This window comes from Bos javanicus, chromosome 23 (assembly GCF_032452875.1).
Source record: "Bos javanicus breed banteng chromosome 23, ARS-OSU_banteng_1.0, whole genome shotgun sequence".
NCBI lineage: Eukaryota > Metazoa > Chordata > Mammalia > Artiodactyla > Bovidae > Bos > Bos javanicus.
The window spans coordinates 41593890-41616899 of NC_083890.1; the positions used below are offsets into that span (position 1 = coordinate 41593890).

At 42.6% G+C, this 23010-nt stretch overlaps 1 long non-coding RNA gene across 1 annotated transcript in view; it reads left to right on the forward strand.

Annotated features, from left to right (window-relative positions):
- Positions 1–23010, forward strand: part of LOC133236667 (uncharacterized) — a 242234-nt gene that overhangs the window by 161106 nt on the left and 58118 nt on the right. Inside the window, exon 3 of the long non-coding RNA XR_009732971.1 lies at positions 16574–16722. This is a non-coding gene — a long non-coding RNA (uncharacterized LOC133236667). The remainder of the gene's footprint in view (positions 1–16573; positions 16723–23010) is intronic.

A 23010-nucleotide genomic window follows, 5' to 3' on the forward strand; every position in this document is an offset into this window, starting at 1 on the left:
CCCGGGTTTGGCTACTGCCCTTTGTCTTTTCGGGGACTTGCCTGGTGGCTCAAATGGTAGTCTGCCTGTAATACAAGACTGGGGTTTCATCCCTGGGTCAGGAAGATCTCCTGGAAAAGGGCATGGCAACCCACTCTAGTGGGTTTTTTCTTGCCTGGAAAATCCCATGGATGGAGGAGCCTGGAGGGCTACAGTCCCTGGGGTCGCAAAGAGTCAGACACTACTGAGTAACATTTTGTTTCTTGGGTGTTTTTTTTAAACGTTTCTTTTTTCTTGTCCAGTTTTATTGAGATAGAATTGTTGTACAGCACTTTAAAAGGTGTACAGCATAATGCCTTTACTTTTGGACATCATGAAATAATTAGCACAGGAAGTTTAGTGAACATCCATCTCATAGAGTTACAAAATGGAAAAAACCCAACATTTTCTTATGATGAGAACTCTTAGGTTTACTCTCTTAACAACTTTCATATATAACATACAACAGTGTTGACTATATTTATCATATTATATATTATTTCCCCTGCAGTAGGAAATGGCAACCTTCTCCAGCATTCCTACCCAAGAAAATCCCATGGTCAGAGAAGCCCGGCAGGCCCCAGTCAATGGGGTCACAGAGAGTCAGACACGAATGACTAAACACACACACATATACACATTTATCTCATAACTGGAATTTTGTACTTTTTGCTGCCTTCTTCCTATTTCCCCCACACACTAATTATGATCTCTTTTTCTGTGAGTTTGTTTTTTATTCATTTTTAATTGAAGGATAATTGCTTTACAATATTGTGCTGGTTTCTGCCGTACATCAACATGAATCAGCCACAGGTATAGATATGTCCCCTCCCTCTTGGCCCTCCCTCCTACCTCCCACCGCATCCCAGCCCTCTAAGTTGTCTCAGAGCCCCGGTTTGAGTTCCCTGAGTCATACAGCAAATTCGCACTGGCTATCCATTTTACACGTGATACTGCGTATGCTTCCATGCTACTCTTTCCATCCACCCCCTGCTCTCCTTCCCCTGCCCACGTCTACTAGTCTGTCGTCCAGGTCTGCATCTCTGCTGCTGCCCTGCAGTGGCTCATCAGTACCATCTTTCTAGATTAAATACATAGGCATTATATACGGTATTTGTTTTTCTCTTTCTGATTTACTTCACTCTGTATAATAGGCTCTAGGTTCATCCACCTCATTAGAACTTACTCAAATGAGCTTCTTTTTATGGCTGAGTGTCCGTCTAGTCAAGGCTATGGTTTTTCCTGTGGTCATGTATGGATGTGAGAGTTGGACTGTGAAGAAAGCTGAGCGCCGAAGAATTGATGCTTTTGAACTGTGGTGTTGGAGAAGACTCTTGAGAGTCCCTTGGCCTGCAAGGAGACCCAACCAGTCCATTCTGAAGGAGATCAGCCCTGGGTGTTCTTTGGAAAAAAAAGATACTAAAGCTGAAATTCCAGTACTTTGGCCACCTCATGCGAAGAGTTGACTCATTGGAAAAGACTCTGATGCTGGGAGGGATTGGGGGCAGGAGGAGAAGGGGATGACAGAGGATGAGATGGCTGGATGGCATCACCGACTCGATGGATGTGAGTTTGAGTGAACTCCGGGAGTTGGTGATGGACAGGGAGGCCTGGCGTGCTGTGATTCATGGGGTCGCAAAGGGTCGGGCACGACTGAGCAACTGAACTGAACTGATTCCTAGTTTTAAGGAATCTCCATATTGTCTTCCATAAAGGCTGTATCAATTTATATTCCCACCAACAGTGAAAGAGAATTCCTTTTTCTCCACACCCTCTCCAGCATTTATTGTTTGTAGATTTTTTGATGATGGCCGTTCTGACAAGTGTAAATTGACACCTCATTCTAGCTTTGATTTGCATTGCTCTAATAATAAGTGATGTTGAGCATCTTTTCATGTGTTTATTAGCCATCTGTGTATCTTCTTTGAAGAAATGTCTGTTTAGATCTCCTGCCCACTTTTGTTTGTTTTTCTGGTATTGAGTTGCATATGCTTTCCTCTTTGTGTTCCTACTGCCCGGTCTGTTAGTGGGACATGTGTGCAGGGACAACTGGTGGTGTCTGCCACAGCTGCATGTCTGCAGACCTTTAAGGACTTTGAACCCTTCCTGGGCCTGGTGACGACCTTTCCATGGCCTTCCCAGTGCGGACACCCAGCAATCCAGGCCTTACACACAGTGGTACCTCAACTCTCTCTGCATCTGCCCACCTTGTACACCTGCCCAAATTACCTGCAGCCCAGAAGGATGTTTCCTACTTGCCTGGCGCTTAAGGATGAGCTCTAGAACTGGCAGCACAGCAAAATCCTCCTCTGGGCTTCAACTTTACCTTCTGAGCCTCAGGCTTAGGGAGGGTACCCTCCCAAGTGTGTGCTTCCCTGGATACTCCCTCTAAGCCCTATGATACCCTTTAGAGTTGTCTTTACATCTTTATGGTTATGCTATCACAGCTTAATAATTCTTTACATTCAATCTGCTTACATTACTGTGTGATTTCTGTCTCCTGTTTAGAACCCAAGTGATATACCCTTTTCCCAAATGACCGTCAGTTTGATCACCAGCCTCAACCTCACTCCCTTCCTGGATTCATTCTGCACCCACCAAGCCTCCAGGGAACTGGTCAGAAAGAGTTCGATTGATCTCTAAGTGAATGTTTCTACTTAACTGTTTTGCAGCTTTTCAAAACATGATGCCCATCTTCTCTTTGTGAATAATGACTTCTTCAGATAAAATGGACAAAAACAAATTGGTTAAAAACAACACTCCTCCTTGAAAGAGACGCTGTTTCAGCCCCCAAGAAACTCTTCTTTAATCAACTATACTTTCATTTAAAAGAAAGAAAGGAAGGAAGGAACTCTTTTTTTTTCTAGAAGGATGTGTGTGTGTGTGTGTGTGTGTGTGTGTGTGTGTGTGGGCGCGCGCGCTTCGTCAGTTATGTCTGATTCTCTGTAACCCCATGGACTGTAGCCCGCCAGGCTCCTATATCCATGGAATTTTCCAGGCAAGAATACTGGAGTGGGTTGCCATTTCTTCCTCCAGGGGATCTTCCCGACCCAGGGATCCAACCTGAGTCTCTTGAGCCTCCTGCTTTGGCAGGTGGATTCTTTACCTCTAGGTCACCTGGGAAGCCCAGAATGATATAGAGAGCCAATTTATGATAAATTTTTTGCCACTGTTCATGTTGAGGAACTCCAGCTAAATACATAGACTCCATTAGTCTAAACTAACCAAATAATTGTGGGCTTTTTTTAATGAGAAGGGTTTGTTGAGTGCCAGGTGAGTAATTGTGTCTTCCATTACCTGAAGACCTTGTGAGTGTAGAGGCTAAAAGAAGTCATCTTGCTTATTGTGACCCTTTCCATACACAGCCTCCACTTCTGACTGATTATTATACATTCATGAATTGATACACAGAAAGTATTGATCAACTTTCCAGGTAGCAAGCTCTTTCCAAAGCAACTCCCAATTTGATGAATTCATTTTCTTTTGTGACCCTGAAAGCTATTTGATTTTCAGAGCATTCCTACCTAATGGCATAAAGATTGAAACTGAATTTTTTAGTAATGAGATTTAATTAGAAGAAACTTTTAAATAAAATGGATGATAAGAGCTTTTTACAGAAAGAAAAATCATTTTGAAAATAAATTGTTCCCATCAGATCTTGCTGTGAATGGCGTGTTGCTCTTGGGAACAGAGTAAGATGATTCAGAGCAAAAGCACCCTGGAATCATTAAGGACATGTTAGGAACAAGGTTTCTAATGGAAGCAACAATTGTCTCGGAAGATGCAGTCAATTAAAGTTTTTGCCTTGTAAAATGGATAGCGTTTTGCCAAACATCGACATGAATCAGCCACAGGCGCACATGTGTTCCCCATCCAGAACCCCCTCCCACCTCCCTCTCCATCCCATCCCCCAGGGTCATCCCAGCGCACCAACCTTGAGCACCCTGTCTCATGCATTGAATCTGGACCAGTGATCCGCTTCACGTATGATAATATACACGTTTCAGCACCCTCTCAAATTATCCCACCTTCGCCTTCTCCCACAGGGTCCAAAAGACTGTTCTTTACATCTGTCTCTTTTGCTGTCTTGCATATAGGGTCATCATTACCATCTTTCTAAATTCCATATATATACGTTAGTATACTGTATTGGTGTTTTTCTAACTTACTTCACTCTGTATAATAGGCTCCAGTTTCATCCGCCTCATTAGAACTGATTCAAATGCATTCTTTTCAATGTTTGGCAAAAACCACTACAATATTATAGAGTAATTAGCCTTCAATTAAAATAAATAAATTAAATTTAAAAATTAAAATAAAATTTTAAAATGGATAGCTTTAAAAAAAATTGGAAGAAAAAATGTTCATTAGATTTAGGCTTTGAATCTCTGCTTAGGGAAGTCGTTTATATAACGGAGTCATGATCACTTATACTGATAACAAAATGCCAGAAAAAAAATATACCTCCTCATACCCCTCCTTTCATTGTGAACAAAGCACTCTCATTAAAGACCCATTCCTTTGGAACTTGAGGGGTTTAGGATGTCAGAATTGCTTATTAAAACGCAGATATTTCTAACAGGAGTGACCCTTTAAGCTTCTATGAGCCAGCTTTATCAGAGAGAAGCCTGTGGAGTTGCTTTGTGATCATGACGGGCCCACAAGTATGGACACAAGCTAGGTTTCTGGTGAGTGGTAGAGGTTCCCAGCTACACATTGCTCTACTGCACTTTGCTGTTTGTGTGCTCACTGACATACATTGTCTTGTTCAGGAAGAACTGCTAGAGACATACGCAGTCTATCCATTCTTCCGGGCAGGCAAGCCAGGTCATCAAAGTGCAAGATACCTACAGACACATTCTGTGCAATCTTGACATGTGTTTTTCTGATTGTATTTGTGTTTTGTATTTAGTCACTCAGTCGTGTCCGGTTTTTTTAGACCCTTTCGACTGTAGCCCACCAGGCTCCTCTGTCCATGGGATTTTTCAGACAAGAATACTGCAGTGAGTCGCCATTACCTTTTTCGGGGTACCTTCCCAACCCAGGGATCGAACCTGTGTCTCTGCATTGCAGGTGAATTCTTTACCTGTGGAGCCATCGGGGAAGCCTTCTGATAGTATTTACTTAAATGCAATGCCATCAAAAACCAATACAACAAAGAGTCCTATGAAGCTCATCATTGGATTTACTGTAAGATCATTGTCAAAGATTTTGGCATTATCACTTCCACTGTCTTTTTTACATGGAAAAATTTCCTGACTGGTCTTGGAACAAATGGTATTTGGCAGTTCTTTTGGAAAACTGCTTCCTTTTTTATATTATGGACACTGTGAAGCATTTCACAGACAAGATTTCCTTTTTTAAAAAATTCCACTCATTTTATTTTTCACTTGTCTTCAATGTGTTTCCACCTTTGTTTTCCTTTCATTCTTTATCTGTGTTTTTAATTTATGTTATAGTTGTGAATAGTATATGAGTAAGTATGTGCATCTGTGTGTGACATATATGGGTATGTGCATGTGTGTGTTAAATAGAGCCTTATTATAAGCTACTTTAAATAATTTTCAGAGCAGTTCAGTTCAGTTTGGTCGCTCAGTTGTGTTCGACTCTTTGCGACGTCATGAACCGCAATACATCAGGCCTCCCTGTCCATCACCAACTGCCGGAGTCTACCCAAACCCATGTCCATTGAGTCGGTGATGCCATCCAACCATCTCATCCTCTGTCATCCCCTTCTCCTCCTGCCCTCAATCTTTCCCAGCATCAGGATATTTTCAAATGAGTCAACTCTTTGCATCAAGGTATATTCAAAACGCATACATAACTGGTTTCATTTAACTCTCACACAACCCTATAAGATGAATTATGCTTCTCATTTTAAAAATGAATAAACCTCAAAGCTGTAAAATATCAATACCTTATCAATGTCATGGGTCTTCCCTGGTGGCTCAGACGGTAAAGAATCTGCCTGCAATGTAGGAGACCTAGATTCTACCCCTGGGTCAGGAAGATCCCCTGGAGTAGGAATGGCAACCCACTCCAGTATTCTTGCCTGGAGAATTCCATGGACAGAGGAGCCTGGTGGGTTGCAGTCCATAGCACTGCAAAGAGACAGACACAACTGAGCAACTAACACCATATCAATGTCATGAAACAGAGCTAGTCTGAAACACATTTTCTTTTTTGTTTTTAATTCAAAACCCCATGCTTCCTTCCCATACTTAGTATGTTGAAGGAGAAAAAGATACTAAAAAAGATAGTAGAAATTCACAGTTTTCCCTAGAGTCACTTCCCATATCCACTGTACATAGAGAACGCTTAAATAAATGCAACTAAACTATTCTGACTCTTAGAGTAAAATATTCCAAAATCAATCATTCTACTGGACCCATCCTAAATGGGCCAGTAAGCCCGCATAGTGGGGCTACTTGGGTGGTCAGCCTGTATTCAGCAGAACCCAACTTTACCCAGACGTTCAAGGAATCTCCCTCAGTACTTGTTAATAAGTTGGTTTTGTAATCTCTCCTTTAAACCCTGCACACAGAGGCTTGGGAATTGCATTTATGTGTGTTGAAGTTGATTAGTTGACATGACCTCTTTCTTTTCAACAAATAAAACATGAAACTTCAATCTCCAAAGCTCTTTGCCTATTTATTTTTAATGAGTAATGTGCCCTGGATCAGACAAGCAAATCACAAGTTCATCCAGAGAAGCCTGGAATCCAAACAAGATGCTAGATAAAGCCTATGTGCAAAAAATTATCTGAGTGAATAGTTCTCTAGCTATTAAGATTGGTTAAAGGTACTTGTTATCTTAAGAAATATACGGAAACATGAAGGATACCAACCATATTTTCATTTCATCTTTATCTCTGTGGATATGGGATTTGGTTACAAGGAAGGGGAAAAGCTTAATAAAAATGTTTCTGGCCTTGTGATTATTTGGTTCATATTTTCAAGGCTCAAATTCCCATATGCTAGATATCTAATTAGTGTTGTATATTTCTAAGTTAACAGGACAGGCTATTAACTTATGACAAAATTGCTCCTAGAGGGTAGGGGGATGGGTAGAGCCTAAAATGCAGTTCAGTTAAGTAAAGTGTGCTCTGCCCGCATTGCCCTCTGGAAGAGGCTTGAACTTGGATGCATAGCCTGAGGTAGAAAGTATCTTAAAGGTCATCTAGCTCAAATCTTCTCAGTAACTTTCCCCAAATGCCCTCTTACTTCTGTTCAAATGCCTCCAGGATTGGAAAACACCCCATTTCTTCCACTTTTAAGACATTCCCACCGTCCAAGACTTCCGATCACAGCACAGGCAGAGCTATTACCTAGAATTAAACGCTTGGCAGCAGGGTACTTTCCCGTAAAAGTCTCTAAAGGATCTTTCCATCATTGTTGTGAACTAACCGGGAATAATCAAATCAATCAAATATCTCCATCAGAAAGATGGCTGAAACGTCACTCAGGCAGGTCATTTCCTGTAGGTCACAGACTGATCTGCAGAATGGATGGACACAGACTTTATGTTGTCTTTGGGGTCCTGGGGTCTCCACGGAGGGAAGGGAATGGCTATACAGTTCAGCAAGCAGTCCCATATGTTTCTGTATGTTTTTTATAGGAAATTACGAGCACCACACCCCCAGCAAACAGTACCTGTGGCCTCTCCATGAGCCACTCTAACAACGGCAGCTCTCTTTCCTTCCTGTTTCTTCTGCTCCACTTCCTTTTTTGGAACCTCAGATGCACAATTTGAATTAATCATAATCCCTGGCTCTTGATATACTCTCATCACTAGTTCAAACATGGCTTCCTCTGAAATTTTAAAATTCATTTATTCAACTTATTAATAATATAACGAACACTCATAAACCTACAATCAACACAAAAAGTACAGTATTGACATTAATTGGTATCGTAACATATGTTACCTATATGTTCCTCTTTCTTCCCATCCCCTAGCCTTCCTTCACCCAAGAATAACCACTATATTGTGGATTATTCTTTTGTTTTTACATATCTATAGTCCATCACATATATATGTGTTCCCAACATATATCGCTTAGTTTTACCTTTTAACTCTATAAAAAGGATACCATACTGTAGTTAATATTCTAGACTTACATTTTTCAGTGAATATTAAAGTTCTCAGGCTTATCCATACAGCTGCTTATAGTTCATTTGGTTTTGCTTCTATATAATATTCCACTGTGTACATATACCTTAATTTTTACTCTCCTGTCAGTGGGCATTTAGGTTGTTTCTAGGTTTTTGCTCTCACAAATAGTGCTTCTCTGTCTGTTATTGTACATGTGCAGAATCTAGCAGAATTACTGGATTATATGTTATTCAATTTTCTGAGGCAATACCAAACTGTTTTCCAAAGCAGTCATAACAATTTACACTCCTGCCAACAATGTATAAGAAATTTTGTTGGTCTACATGCCCTCCGATAGTTGTATCATCAGAATTCTTAATTTTGACCAATCAAATATGTATAAAATTATATCTCATCTAATCATTAGTAAAATTAAATATCTACATGTCTTTATTGGCAACACATGTTTTTTTCTTACATAAAATGCCTGTTTACTGATTTTGTCTATTTTCTTACAGGATTGTTTATTTAATGATATGTAGACATTCTTTCGGAGAAGGCAATGGCACCCCACTCCAGTACTCTTGCCTGGAAAATCCCATGGACGGAGGAGCCTGGTAGGCTGCAGTCCATGGGGTCTAGAACAGTCGGACATGACTGAGCAACTTCACTTTCACTTTTCACTTTCATGCATTGGAGGAGGAAATGGCAACCCACTCCAGTGTTCTTGCCTGGAGAATCCCAGGGACAGGGGAGCCTGGTGGGCTGCTGTCTATGGGGTCGCACAGAGTCGGACACGACTGACGTGACTTAGCAGCAGCAGCAGACATTCTTTCGGAGAAGGCAATGGCAACCCACTCCAGTACTCTTTCCTGGAAAATCCCATGGTTGGAGAAGCCTGGTAGGCTGCAGTCCATGGGGTTGCACAGAGTCAGACACGACTGAAGTGACTTAGCAGCAGCAGCAGACATTCTTTACATAGTCTTGACATTAATACTTTCTCAACTGTATGTGTTAAAATCTTCTCACGGATTTTAAGTATTTTCTTTATGAAATATTTTGACAAATGGATATTCTGATTTTTAATATAGTCAAATCAATCTTTTCTTTTCTATTCAAAGCCTTTTTTGTCTTGTTTAAAACTCCTACCCTCTCCCAAGTCATAATGACTGCTGTAGAGAGCCACCCAGATCCCTGTTCAAACGTGAAAGACTTTACTGAAGGGACTTCTCTCCCAAAGCCATGCCACCTTCCTGGGGCAATCTGGGTCCTCTGACTGAAGCAGAGGTCTTATACAGGCTGAGCCCTTTCACTCAAACACAGAATGGCTCTGGTAGACTATCCTATGTCTGAGTTTCTCTGTAGGATTAGTTAAGGGTTCTGGTTAGACTGCATGCCTTCTCTCCTCCCTTTGCACAATCCTGTTTCCTTCCCTTCCACAATTATTGATCCCAAGAACACTCCGTAGTAACCTGCAGCTAATCTCTGAGTCTGCCTCCCAGGAAGCCCACCTGCAACAAGAGATCAAAAGATAAACACCTAGTTTTTACTCTTCCTCACAAATCCTCAGGTTAGCTATTGTACCTATTAGAATTGTCTTATTCGGAAGCACAACCAACCCCCGAGTAGCCTTGGGTCCTCAGTTCTACTCTTTGAAGCCAAACAGAACAAATCTATTCCCTCTTCCTCGCAGCATCTTAAATTAGAAGAGGATGACCTGTGCCCACTAAAACTTTTTTCCTCTGGGCAAGAAAGCCCGGTTTCCTTCCGTTGGCCCTCACAGGACAGGGTCTCCAGCCTTGCCTCCCTCCCTGTTGCCCCTCCAGTTCACACGTATCTCTTTGCTTACTACTTGACATATTGAAAGAGCTCTTTGATGTACACCATAGGCAGTATCAGAAACCCAGGAGCAGTCAAAGCCCAGTACTGACTTTGTACATGACCTTCGTATAGAAGGGATTTGGAGCACTGAGAAGTTGAAGCCAAAGAATCACCCCACGGCTGAAAAGGATCCTGTCAGGTCAGCTCATCCACTCCGCTTGCTGGCACCTCAATCTGCTCTATCTGGGGCAAGGAATCACCTTTTCTGTTGGTTCCATTTTGTACCCAACCAAAGACTTCCATGGTGGCTCAGACGGTAAAATGTCTTGCTTACAATGCGGGAGACCTGGGTTCGAGTCCTGGGTTGGGATGATCCTCTGGAGAAGGAAATGGCACCCCACTCTAGGACTCTTGCCTGGAAAATCCCATGGACAGAGGAGCATGGTGGGCTACAGTCCACTGGATCGCAAAGAGTCGGACACGACTGAGCGACTTCACTTCACTTTCACAAAATGGTTTACTGTCCCTCCTCCTTATTATCCCCAATTCTTAATAAATCTTTTCCAAAAATTAAGGGAAAGAAAAAGGCACATTTCCTCTTCAGTAGTAGCCCAAGGTAAAGCCTCTTCTTTATGGATACCTTTGTAAGGAGAGCTAAAACATGACCTGTCTCCCCAGTGGGCATTGGGAAGACAACTGAGGTTTTGAATGGTGGACTTAGAGGGTAAAGCATTGGTACTTACTGCAGATGATGTTGTCTTTGCCCTTTTCCAAGATCTTGCCTATGTCTCTCTCCTACCTATGGGTCTCTCTCCCTCTTGTCATCTTATAGCCAAGGTCTCCAAGAGCTTCTGCTCTGCTTCTTCCCGAATGTTCCAACTTGCAAGATAGCTTATTTTCTTCTCTCTTTTTCTAAAGTTTCAAGCAATTCCCACTGAGTGTTCAACAAAATGCTAGCCAGGCAAGCTAGTACATGTGGCCATGTAAGTAACTTTCCACCTGAACATTTGTGGAAGTCTTCATGTTTAAAAAAAAAAAGAAGGTGCTTCCTCTGCAGGGGACATGGGTTCCTCCTCAGGGGACATGGGTTCCTCCTCAGGGGACGTGGGTTCCTCTGCAGGGGACGTGGGTTCCTCCTCAGGGGACGTGGGTTCCTCTGCAGGGGACGTGGGTTCCTCCTCAGGGGACGTGGGTTCTGTGCCTAGTCAGGGAAATAAGATCCTGCAGACCATGCGGTGCAGCCAAAAAAATTAATTTACTAAAATTTTTTGAGAAAGAAATACAGAAAATCATAATACATACAGAAAAAAATCCCGTCCCACTAAAACAACTACTAACACTCTGATGTGCATCCTTTCATTCTGGTTTCTCTGTAAATATATTTTTTTCTTTTAAATTTTCTAAATTGGGATAATATTATTTTGCAACTCACTATTTTCACTTAATATGTCCAGAATATTTTTTCATATCATTAAGTGCTCTAGACTATCAGTTTTAACAGCTACATTGCATTCTATCACATGGATGCTATGTACTTTATTTTGCCAAGTCCCCATTGTTAGATTTTTGGTTGTCTTTCAATATGATTATTTTAAGTAATTCTGCACTAAATTAACCCTTTAAATACATTTTGACATACATTCATATTTATTTCCTTAGAATAAATTCTTAAAAGTGAAATTTAAGACCTCAGATGGAGAAGGCGATAGCACCCCACTCCAGTACTCTTGCCTGGAAAATCCCATGGACGGAGGGGCCTGGTAGGCTGCAGTCCATGGGGTCGCGAAGAGTCAGACACCACTGAGCGACTTCACTTTCACTTTTCACTTTCATGCGCTGGAGAAGGAAATGGCAACCTACTCCAGTGTTCTTGCCTGGAGAATCCCAGGGACGGGGGAGCCTGGTGGGCTGCCGTCTATGGGGCCACACAGAGTCGGACACGACTGAAGCGACTTAGCAGCAGCAGCAACAGCATGGCCAGCAGTATTTTAAAATGCCTACTGCCCCACACCCTCAATGTCACTACGTGTTACTATGAAGAATAAAAGACTTTCCAATTTGGTTGACGGCAAGGGGCTATTTCTCTTCATGGTGTTTATATTATATCTCATTTATTTTCTTACTTACTGGTAAAGTTAACCTGTTTAATAAAAGATAGTCATTGACCATTGGTATTTCATATATTCATGTCCTTTTTTCCAGTCAGTCCATTTTCTCTCTCCTTGATCTGAATATTCTCTGTATGCATTACGGATGGACCCTTTGTCTTCCACCTGTGTTGCAGTTTTTCCCATTTCTGAGGAGGAGATTACCTGGTCTTCCTCATCTAAATGTCTCTCTAATGGATAAAATTGGAAGCGGTGTGAAACAGTGATATGAAATTTTTCATCAAGTATAAAGGAGAGGGGTGTTTCCCAGAACTCCTGAAGATCCCCGTGCAGGTAATAAGGGCAAGTGAGAGAGGACAGCTCTTCGCCTGAGCACGTAAATGACCAGAGCCTCGTGGACCACGTACCGCAGGGATGCTGGGAAATGAGGGTAGCCTGTTTTCAGCCCCGCTGTGACAGGTCCTGTAGCGGTTCTCACCGCAGCTGTCAATGTGACAAAGGCCTGGGGGCTTTCCTGTCTCCTAAAAATCAGTTTCATATCAATTAGTATGTTTATTGTGTCACCAGGGACCAGATGAAGAAACAGTACTTTCCCCTGAGATAAACACTTCCATTTAGAGCTCATTAACAAACCGGAGCTCAGAAAGCTGTAATCATAATTTAAGCAACAAAGACACACTTCCAGGTCAATGCCCGGGGGAGCGGGTCCATTTCTGTTGCTTGTTAAGGACCTTATTAGGGCTTTAAGACACATTTAAAATCTTTGCCTCAGCGAGACTTCCGAGCTCATTTAAACTCCCAGCATGCCATCAAGGCTGGTATGAACCTTTCCATGTTTAGGATTTATTTCCGACAAGAAAGAAATAAATGCATCATACTTTGTGAATAGGTTCTCTGAGAATTAACAAAGAACAGTAACAGGAATGGGGAGGAAGATCCCCAGGGGGCTGGCTGTGAATGGTTGTCCTGAAGCCTGGAAGAAGGAAAGAAACTATGTTGTTGGTGTCATATTTTTAGATTCTTAGATGTAAATATTTTTATACTCTGACCTCTGCTGCTCAGTTGTGGTACATCCTTTGAACAAGGACATTCAATGACACCCAGTGCATCCTAGTGTCTCCTCCCTCCCTCTACTGTGCTGTGCTGTGCTTAGTCGCTCAGTTGTGTCCGACTCTTTGTGACCCCATGGAGTGTAGCCCACCAGGCTCCTCTGTCCATGAGATTTCCCAGGCAAGAATACTGGAGTGGGTAGCCTCTCCCTTCTCTAGTGGATCTTCCTGACCCAGAAATCAAACCAGGGTCTCCTGCACTGCAGGCGGATTCTTTACCATCTGAGCTACCAAGAAAGCCCCTCTCTGTACTACCCAACTTCAACCAGAATCTCTGAGGCCAGTCAATGACGCGTGTGACATTTCCTGATGCAGTGAAGTGATGTCATATTAAACTTAGCTGTTGAATCTGAAGTAAGAGAAAAATGGTATGGTAAAGACTCCGTTTTCATTTCTTTGGCCTTTTCTAGTAGTCTGGGCAATCAGTGCTAGTAACACACAATCCCCAAATCTCTCCTGCATCACAGTCCAAAGCAGACCAGGCCACACTCCTGGGAGGCTGTCCTGCAAGCGGTTAACATAGGAAACCCAAGTGCCTTCCATCCTGTGGTGCTGCCATCAAAACATAGTGGGTAACCAGTCATGGAAGGTAGTTCTGGAGCAGGGAGAGAGAATATGGAAGAGGTGGAAGGAGGCACAGGGGGCCCTATGTATACTGTCCAAAACCAAGTCACATGGCCCTGACCTAACTATAAAAGAGGCTGGGAAGAGATGCTCCTTTGTGCTCAGAGAGAAGGAAATGAAATGAGATGTGGTAGCCATAACATTGTCTCTCCCACATCTCTGTTGGTTTTCCTGTATGAGTGATACAAACAGCTAAAAGACCCCTCTAGCCTAAAACGTTCTACACCTTCAGTTTTGTTGGATATATGAAATCTCCACATCAATATACCTTTCTTTAAGACTTCAAAGAAGTAGATAGTAGATAGATGGTCTAAGTACATACCATGGACAGAGTCGTCTTTTATTTATTTCTGGCTGGGCTGCGTCTTGGTTGCTGCTCAGGCTTTTCTCTAATTGCGGCGAGTGGGGGCCACTCATCGTCCCAGTGCGTGGTCTCCTCATATGGCGGCTTCTTTTGTTGTGGGGTGTGGGCTGTGGGTCGTGCAGGTTTCAGTGGTTGTAGAGTGTGGGCTCAGTAGTCGCAATTCCCAGGTTCTAGACCACAGGCTCAATAGTTGTGGCACACCGGCGTAGTTGCTCCACGGCATGTGGGATCTTCCTGGACCAGGGATCAAACCCATGTCTCCTACATTGGCAGGTGGATTCCTTACCACTGAGCTAACAGGAAAGCCCCAGAGTCACCTTTAAGGCAGGGATCCCCAGTCTCCGGATCTAATGCCTGATGATCTGAGGTGGAGCTGATGTAATAAGAATAGAAATAAAGTGCACAATAAGTGAAATGGGCTTGAATCATCCCCAAACCATTGCCCTGCTCCTTGCCGCATGCCCTGCCCCCCAGATTTGTGGAAAAATTGTCTTCCACAGCACCAGTCCCTGGTACCAAAAAGGTTGGCTGTTTGAAGGAGTATAACTCAACATTCCTTCCTGTGGGCAGGATGTTCTCAGCGTCTTAGGGAAGCATAGTCAGCTACTTCTCACCTACCTGTGGAGATTAGACCAGCGGGCTGTGCGTAGTTGATCCATACAGATTGGCATGAGCAACTCAGACACCTCAGAGCTGGCCGGTGCAAACGATTCAAAGAGAGATGATTCACACCAAACTGCTCCAAAACAGCCTAATCTAACATTCTCTTTTGTGAATCATAGATCTGAGGCGAACAAAGAGGAATCAGGCCTTCAACTCTGGGTTGCTGCCTTGAAATGTACCTGACAATTTTCCCCATTGCTAGACAAGGAAAATGCGGACCCTTGGTAACCATATGTCCCTGAAATAAACCTCATTTCATAGTCTGAGTCTATCATTTGGCTCATAAGAGGTCCCTGGGAAAATCCCAAGTGGGGCCTGAACATTTCTGGCAAAAAACGGGAACAACTGAAACCATAGCTCTTAACCAAGGCGGGTTAAGGAAGGATGGCGGTGGTCAAGGGCAGCTGAAATCCTACCGTTCTGAAATCCTGCCAGGCCTCCCGACCCTAAGGAGTAGGAAATGGTCCTTAATTAAGCCTTGGTTCTGCTCCCTGGGAACGGGTGCCAAGCCCACTGTTCTCCATGACTCTTGACTCCACTGTCTGGAGTTCCTTCATTTGCACTGTGTTTCTCAGCTACACAATAGACAGCATTAGAGACTATGCCCTCCTTGAAAGGTGACCAACCATCCCAGTTTGACCAGGAATGAAGGTTTTTCTGGACTACAGGAATTTCAATAGCAAAACAAAGGAAGTCTCAAGCAAATCAGGATGAATTGGTAACCCCACCTTCCTAGCAGCTGAGTAGCTTTCTCAAGCCTGCTTCCTGCCCGTACAAAGTTGGAGGCCCAAAGATCTTTCTACATCTTGAAAAATCAGCCTATTTTAAACCAATCTATGGTGCTTTGGACAAGATATTCACTCAAAGCTTTGTTGGCTTTTTGTATTTGATTTTAGGCAACTCTGTGACAAAAGTCATATTCACAATTTTTTGGAGTTATCCAATTTACTTATTAATAGTTACTTTGATATATCAGGCTTCTGTGGGTCCATTGTGTTCTACTGCAGGAGAAAAAAAAATCTACTGGGCACCTCTTTAATCTTTTCAATGACTTTTAAAAGCTTGATTTGGTCTTTCCCTGAAGGCTGAATCTTAGTAGGTTTTTTATACTCAAAGAACTTCTCAGTGTTCTCTTTTACTGATTGGAGATGAAATGGTTTTGCTCTTCAGCCCTGAAATTTCCAAAATTCTTGAGCTCTGTATATTTCCTTTCTGTTCTGCTTGCAAATCTATCAGTTCTTTTCAGATCTCATCTCTTCTTGTACTATTTTATGACATATAAGTTGTATAATTACAAACAGCTCACACCATCAATATTCTGTCTCAGAACCTCTGTACCCCTCTTCACAAGCTTTTTTGGGACATTTTTTGTCTTTCAGATTTTTATAGGTGAGAGTTTTGCCAAATATTTTGCCACTGCCTAACTTGGGTCATCATTTTTCCAATTTCTGTTATTGTTTCCTTGTGTGTGCTTGGTCACCCAGTCGTGTTCAACTCTTTGTGACCCCATGGACTGTAGCCCAGCAGGCTTGCTGTCCATGGAATTTTCCAGGCAAGAATACTGGAGGGGGGTTGCTATTTCCTACTCGTTTCCTTGCCATGTGCTAATGAAACTCAAAGCCACTGCCACATGTATTTTAGGCAACACTCTACTTCTGGTACTGATTTCTATCCTAGAGCAGTTTCACTATAATATTTCTTCATATCAAATGGTTCCAAGATCTCAGTAGCTAAAGTAATAAAAATTTAATTCCACACTCACATATTTGTAGGTAACCTGCAGTTGAACAGATGTCATCTGGACTAAACTAAGCAAGGCCGGACTACAGCTGTAGAGTCTGCTTTCCATCATTTCTGGGTTCATCTTTGATCTGAACATCCTGACTATCAAATCTTGCCACCACTCCTGATGAGTTTCAAGGTAATAGATCACATTTGGATGTGAGCCTTGACTTACAGCTCCCCTCAGCTTGGAGAGTCATCTTAGTAAAAGATTGAAAACAATTTCTCTCTCTCACTGGAAAAAAAAATGGTTATCAATTTCATAATATCATGTTTTATTTTTATTATTGTAAAAATTATTATTATTCTACAAATTTGTTTTCAGTGTCTGTAAGGTGTTTGTGGCGCAGTACTATTTAGGACAAATACTACTTTAACCCTTTGAGACTTGTAACAAGAAAACTGATAAGACTGGCTCCAGCACACATTTACCGAGTGCTTATTATGTTTATGAGAGCTGTGGTGAGTAGAAAACTTGTCACTGTTTCAACAATAAGTATACTAATGTAGCACCTACCACACAGTGTTCTGAGTACTTTCTTAGTATAATAGTAATACAGTCTACATGGCAGCCCTCTCACACAGGAGCTGTGTTAGTCCCATTTTACAGAAGAAGAAATGGTTGCCCAGAAAGATGAAGTACTTTGCAAAAGCTTGCACTTCTAGTAAGGGGCAGAGCAAGGATTTGAACCAAGGCAGCTTGCCATCAAAGCCCATACTCTTCATACTGCACCAGACTAGCTTCCTGTTGCAGGCAGCTTGCCATCAAAGCCCATACTCTTCATACTGCACCAGACTAGCTTCCTGTTGCCTATAACCAAGTGAGGGAGACTGAAAAATCATGCAAAAGCTAACAGAAGTGATCAAGGAGAAAGTGATTCTCCGGTAAAGCCCGGAGACAGCCATCATCAGAACCAGTGACTCATGTAGTGAAGCCGCCAGGTAATGGGACACAGGAAAAGTAAATTTTAAAGGCAGGGATGCCCCTGGAAATGGTCAGAGCATGGGCTAACTAGGAGAGGGCTTAAAAGAAAACGGAGATGATCAGGACCGGGCAACTGCAGTGTAATGATTGGGAGTGCTCTGTGAAACCAAGGAGGGAAGGTACAAAGATGCAAGGTGATTTTTAAATCTCAATATTTAATAAATATGGCCTTCTAGCTTAGCATGATCTGTGATGACCTAGAGGGGTAGGATGGGCGGAAGGGAGGGAGACGCAAGAGGGAGGTGATATACGTATGATTATGGCTGACTTGCTTTGTTGTATGGCAGAAACCAGCACAACATTGTAAATCAATTTTCCTCCAATTAATAAATAAATAAAGGTAATCAATAAAAACTGAAAAAATAAATAAATATGGCTCTACCCGGCCCTGCCATATTTAACTCCTTTCATCTTTTTTTTTTTTTCCACTGATAACTAGACGATCTCAGTGAGGTCTAACTCTGCCAACTCAAAATTAGTCTTACTAATTCAGATAAATGTTCCCTGGGGACGTTACTGACACAGGCAAATTCATAGCACGTGGTTTCTTTGGTCTGATTTTAACTGCAGGTGAAAAGCTATTAAAGTAACCCTATGAGCTAATGTGAATGACTGCTTCAGTCTCATCTCATCTCCTGGAGGTGTTTGGAATGGTGGGGTTTTGTTTTTTTGACCACTGCTAATGAGACGATGTGCATGAAATCACTATAGAAATGATACATCATCAAGTAAATGTTAGTTGTCATTGTTAGATTTCAGGCAGATGATAGCTTTAGTTTCAAACATTACTATGGCTGAAGCTGATGTTGAAATAGCTCAGAACGTGTTAGCTACTCCAGTTCCTGAATAATACCAGGGGTCTGAGGATCAGACAGATAAAGGGGGCTTACACAGGACAAGGTCAGGGACATCCAGTGTCAGGGTCTCCATGGAAACCATGAAATCACTCAATTATTTGACAAATATTTACTGAGTGCCTACCTGAGCCAGGCACCAATCTATGTGATGGGCATTCAGGGTTACACACAATGGATAAGACCCTCATCCAGGAGCAAGGACTCTCAAACCAAACTGCTTAATTTAAGTCTTGATTTTGCCACTCACAAGCTGGATGACCTTGAGGAAGTTTCTGTGCCTCCATTTTCTCATCTAAGGAAATTGAATAAAGGTCATCATGAGGCTTAAATGAGTTAATATTGCTAAAACACTTAGCACAAGAGCAGGCTTGTAGTAATTAATATAATGCTTGTTACATAGGTGGGACTGTTCATATTCAGTGACTCAGGATAGAAAACAAGTCAAGAAAGTAGGTGCCATGATGGTGTACACAGGGTGACGTGACAAAGGGTGGCAGGGTCTGGGGCCAGAATGCTTCAGGTTGTGAAGCAGGAGTGAGCTTGGTGTGTTCTACCAACAGACGAAGCAAGGCTGGGTCACACGAAGCAGATGGGAGCTGGGAAAAATAGAGGGAGATGGAAGAAAAGATGAGAGACAGGGTGGGGGAAGTCGGAGACAGGCAGAGATCAGGTCATGTGGGGCTGTGTGTGAGCAGCCAGGGTGAAGACTTTGAAGTTTATTCAAAAAAAAATTAAAAGTTTTTGAGCAGGGGAGGAATAGAATGTGATGTGTGTGTTTAGGAAAGCCCTCTGGCTGCTGTGTGAAGAACAGACCATGGGATGTACAAGTGGAAGCAGAGGCCAGGGAGACAGCTGTGGCCCTTGTCCAGGTGAGATATGATACTGACATGGACAGGGATGCACACGGTGGAGACGGAGAGAACCGAACAGATCTGGGATATGTTTTGGAAGCAGAATGGGCAGGCTGTGCTGTGCTTAATTGCTCAGTCGTGTCTGACTCTTTGTGACCCCATGGACTGTAGCCCACCAGGCTCCTCTGTCCAGGGAATTCTCCAGGCAAGAAGACTGGAGTGGGTTGCCATGCCCTCCTCCAGGGGATCTTTCTGAACCAGGGATCGAACCTAGGTCTCCCGCATTGCAGGCAGATTCTTCACCATCTGAGCCACCAGGGAACCCAGAATGGGCAGGGCATGATGGTAAACAGGATGTAAAAGGTGATTTTTTTAAAAAAAAGAAAATAGTCTGTTGAACAATTGGGTGGACAGAAGTACCAGGTGGAAAGTTGAGAGGATGCAGTTTGTGGGGCGGGAGCACTCAGTGCCCAGGAACGTGGGGCTGGTGGTGAGAAATCCATTGTCCTCTAGGTCTTCCAATCACTGTGACTTTGAGCACAAATTCAACTCCCATTCTCACTCCCTTGATCAATGACATGAGGATGTTAATATATTCCCTGATCACCTCTCAGGGAGTTTGTAAGGATCAGATTAGATAATAAAAGTAAAAGGCTTTGAGTGAAAGTCACTCCATCATGTCTGACTCTTTGTGACCCCATGGACTATACAGTCCATGGATTAAAGGCTCTGAAACCCATAGCTAATGAAGTGAAAGTTGCTCAGTTGTGTGTGACTGTTTGTGATCCCATGGGCTATACAGTGCATGGAATTCTGCAGGCCAGAATACTGGAGTGGGTAGCCTTTCCCTTCTCCAGGGGATCTTCCCAACCCAGGGATCGAACCCAGGTCTCACGCATTGCGAGCAGATTCTTTACCAGCTGAGCCACATGGAAAGCCCAAGAATACTGGAGTGGGTAGCCAATCCCTTCTCCAGGGGATCTTCCTGACCCAGGATTTGGACCGGGGTCTCCTGCATTGCAGACAGATTCTTTACCAACTGAGCTATCAGGGAAGCCCTCAAAACCCATAAGTCACCATATAAATGTTGGGTGTTATTATTATCACTGTCAAAACCTCTGGGGCTGAGCATCTGAATCACTGAATATACTAAGTGTTTGACAGAATTCTACTGAAACATTAAACGATAAATTTTGAAAGGCCTGGCCAATCCGCTTGCTTCCCCTTAACACAGTCATAGAAAGAAGCTGAATATCCAGCCATGTCCCGCCTCTATCATTGCTTCTGTCTCCTCATTATAACCCAGTGGCACTGGCAACATTCTGATCATGAACTCAATGGCTGTATTCTGGATCTAATGCACTCTGACACTGTTGGAAGGAATTTTGTTTTAGATTTTTAAGTGGGAGAAAATTCACAACGTCTAGATGTCACTTCCAAGGTTGGTGAGGCTAGTCAGAAAGAGCTCTGAAGCAGGGAAAAATCAATCCTTTCTAATGTTCATGGATGGAGTAATAATCTGTAACTGACATTAAGCTCAGAGCCTCCTTACAGTTTAGCAAATTTGCAGAGAAACCAGACCCTTGAATTTCATTATGTGCAACAGTGGTATCTTTGTCCAAATCTATTTTTTCACTGTAGAAAAATTTATTACACTAAAAGAATAAAAATGATCTTAAAATACAAGAAGAGAATCTTGGTTGGTTAAATTATGATATCTACCTACAATGAACTGCATATGCTTTGAAAATGATTATACATGTTGCACATATTAATATAGTTATGTTAATAACAAAATATTAAGTGAAATGTCAGGTTATAGGTTTTGTATATGGTATATAACCTCATGTTTTTAGAACATGTATTTATACATGTATATACACGATTCTTTTTAAGTTTTGGAACAATTTCAAATGTACAGAAAAATTACCAATATAATACAAAAACTTTTCCTGAGCCATTTCAGAGTACATTGCTGGTATGAGAGGCCTTCAAGTGAACCACTCTGAGAGCTTGTTTCAGTCCCTGGAATTGGAGAAAAGTGTTGTGGGGGTGTCTAGCGCTTGATGCCTGACTGGGAAGGGAGGTGGCTGGTGTGTAAATGGCTTGCATTTCCAAACTGGAGAGCTCAGGACAGCTGAGATCCTATGGGGGACCGCTGCAGGAGGAAGCCAGACTGGATCACTTGGAGAGGACCCCCCTCCCAGGAGGGTGCTGGGAGGCCAGGTGGCCACTAGAGACAGTAGGCCTGCAGAAGGCGGGGACAAGGGCAGCTCATCAGCTGCCAGCAGAGGAGGCAAAGGTACGAGATTCCTGGAGATAGAAGAACTCCCCAAAGAACAGCCCAGGTACCCACAGGAGGGAAATCAGCATTCGGATTCTAAGCCACCCAGGGACCCAACATCACACTACCATCATACGAGGCAAGTATGAGCCCTCGTGCCGCTTATCTCTTCCTTCCCCAACCTGCGGCCCAGGAGCCAGATGCTGCAGGGGAGGCAGGGAATGAGGAGGAGGGTGCGGAAATGGAGCAGTTGGTCACGCCTCCGCCCCCATCCCCATTGTCTTCTAACCCTGAGCAGGTCCTGAATGGAAGAGGAGCTTAATTCTACTGGACTTCGCAGAAACTGGACTTCTTTCCTGTATGTGACCAGTGCACTTCGTATGGTTATGAGAAATGGTCGGGAAAGTTCTAGGACCCACCCAAGATTGTATTCAGGAGCAGGGAAGAGTCAGTTGAGGAAACCCACTGAAAGAGGCAGCAGTGGGAAATAATGTGGCAGCTTCTTACCTATACCTGTTGCGCTTGTCCAATAAACTGGATACTTAACAGAAAACATTTAGTTTGAGCATGAAATATACCTCTAAATATGATATGGCATCCTCATTTTAATAAGTAATTTTTTCCAGCTTGATTGAGATATAATTACATGTAACATTGTATAAGTTTAAAGTGTACAGTGTGGTGACTGGACACTACATTTTTCTGCCTATTAAAAATCTTTTGATAACTTAGTAGTTTTCAAAACTTAGCCCTATAACCCTATATATCTCATTTAATTATTGTGTTCTGTGTTTTAAGAATCCTGCTTGCAAAATAACTTCCCTAAGAAGTAAAAATGAACAATACTTCTCTCATAAAATGCCCCAGCAAAGACATTTTAAGTGTTATTCCCACGGTAATTAACATGCATGCATACTCCATTGGTTCACTCGTGTCCGACTCTTTGTGACCCTGTGGACTGCAGCCCACCAGGCTCCTCTGTCTTGGGATTCTCCAGGCAAGAATACTGGAGTGGGTTGCTGTGCCCTCCTCCAGGGATCTTCCCGACCCAGGGATCAAACCCGCATCTCCTATGTTGCAGGCGGATTCTCTACCACTGAGACACTGGGGAAGCCCAGTTCTCTAACATCCTTCCAGAGAAAGAGTAGATTATACATAAGTTCTGACACAACCCATTATCTCACTGAATTAAGCTTAAAAGAGGATATGACATTCTGTTCCTGTAGCATTCTGTTCCTGTAGCATTCCGTTTTATGCTTTCAGGACACCTTATCAATGTTGAATTGGAAATAAATAAGTGCCCGAGGCATTTATTTGAATGTTACCTGAATTGTTGAAGTCTCAAATGCCAAAGTTCAATTTCTTAACTTATAATTTTTAAAATTACTTGCTCTTTCTAGAATTACAGAAATTCCATTTTCCCAGCTGCTGTTTTATCTTTTTATTTTAT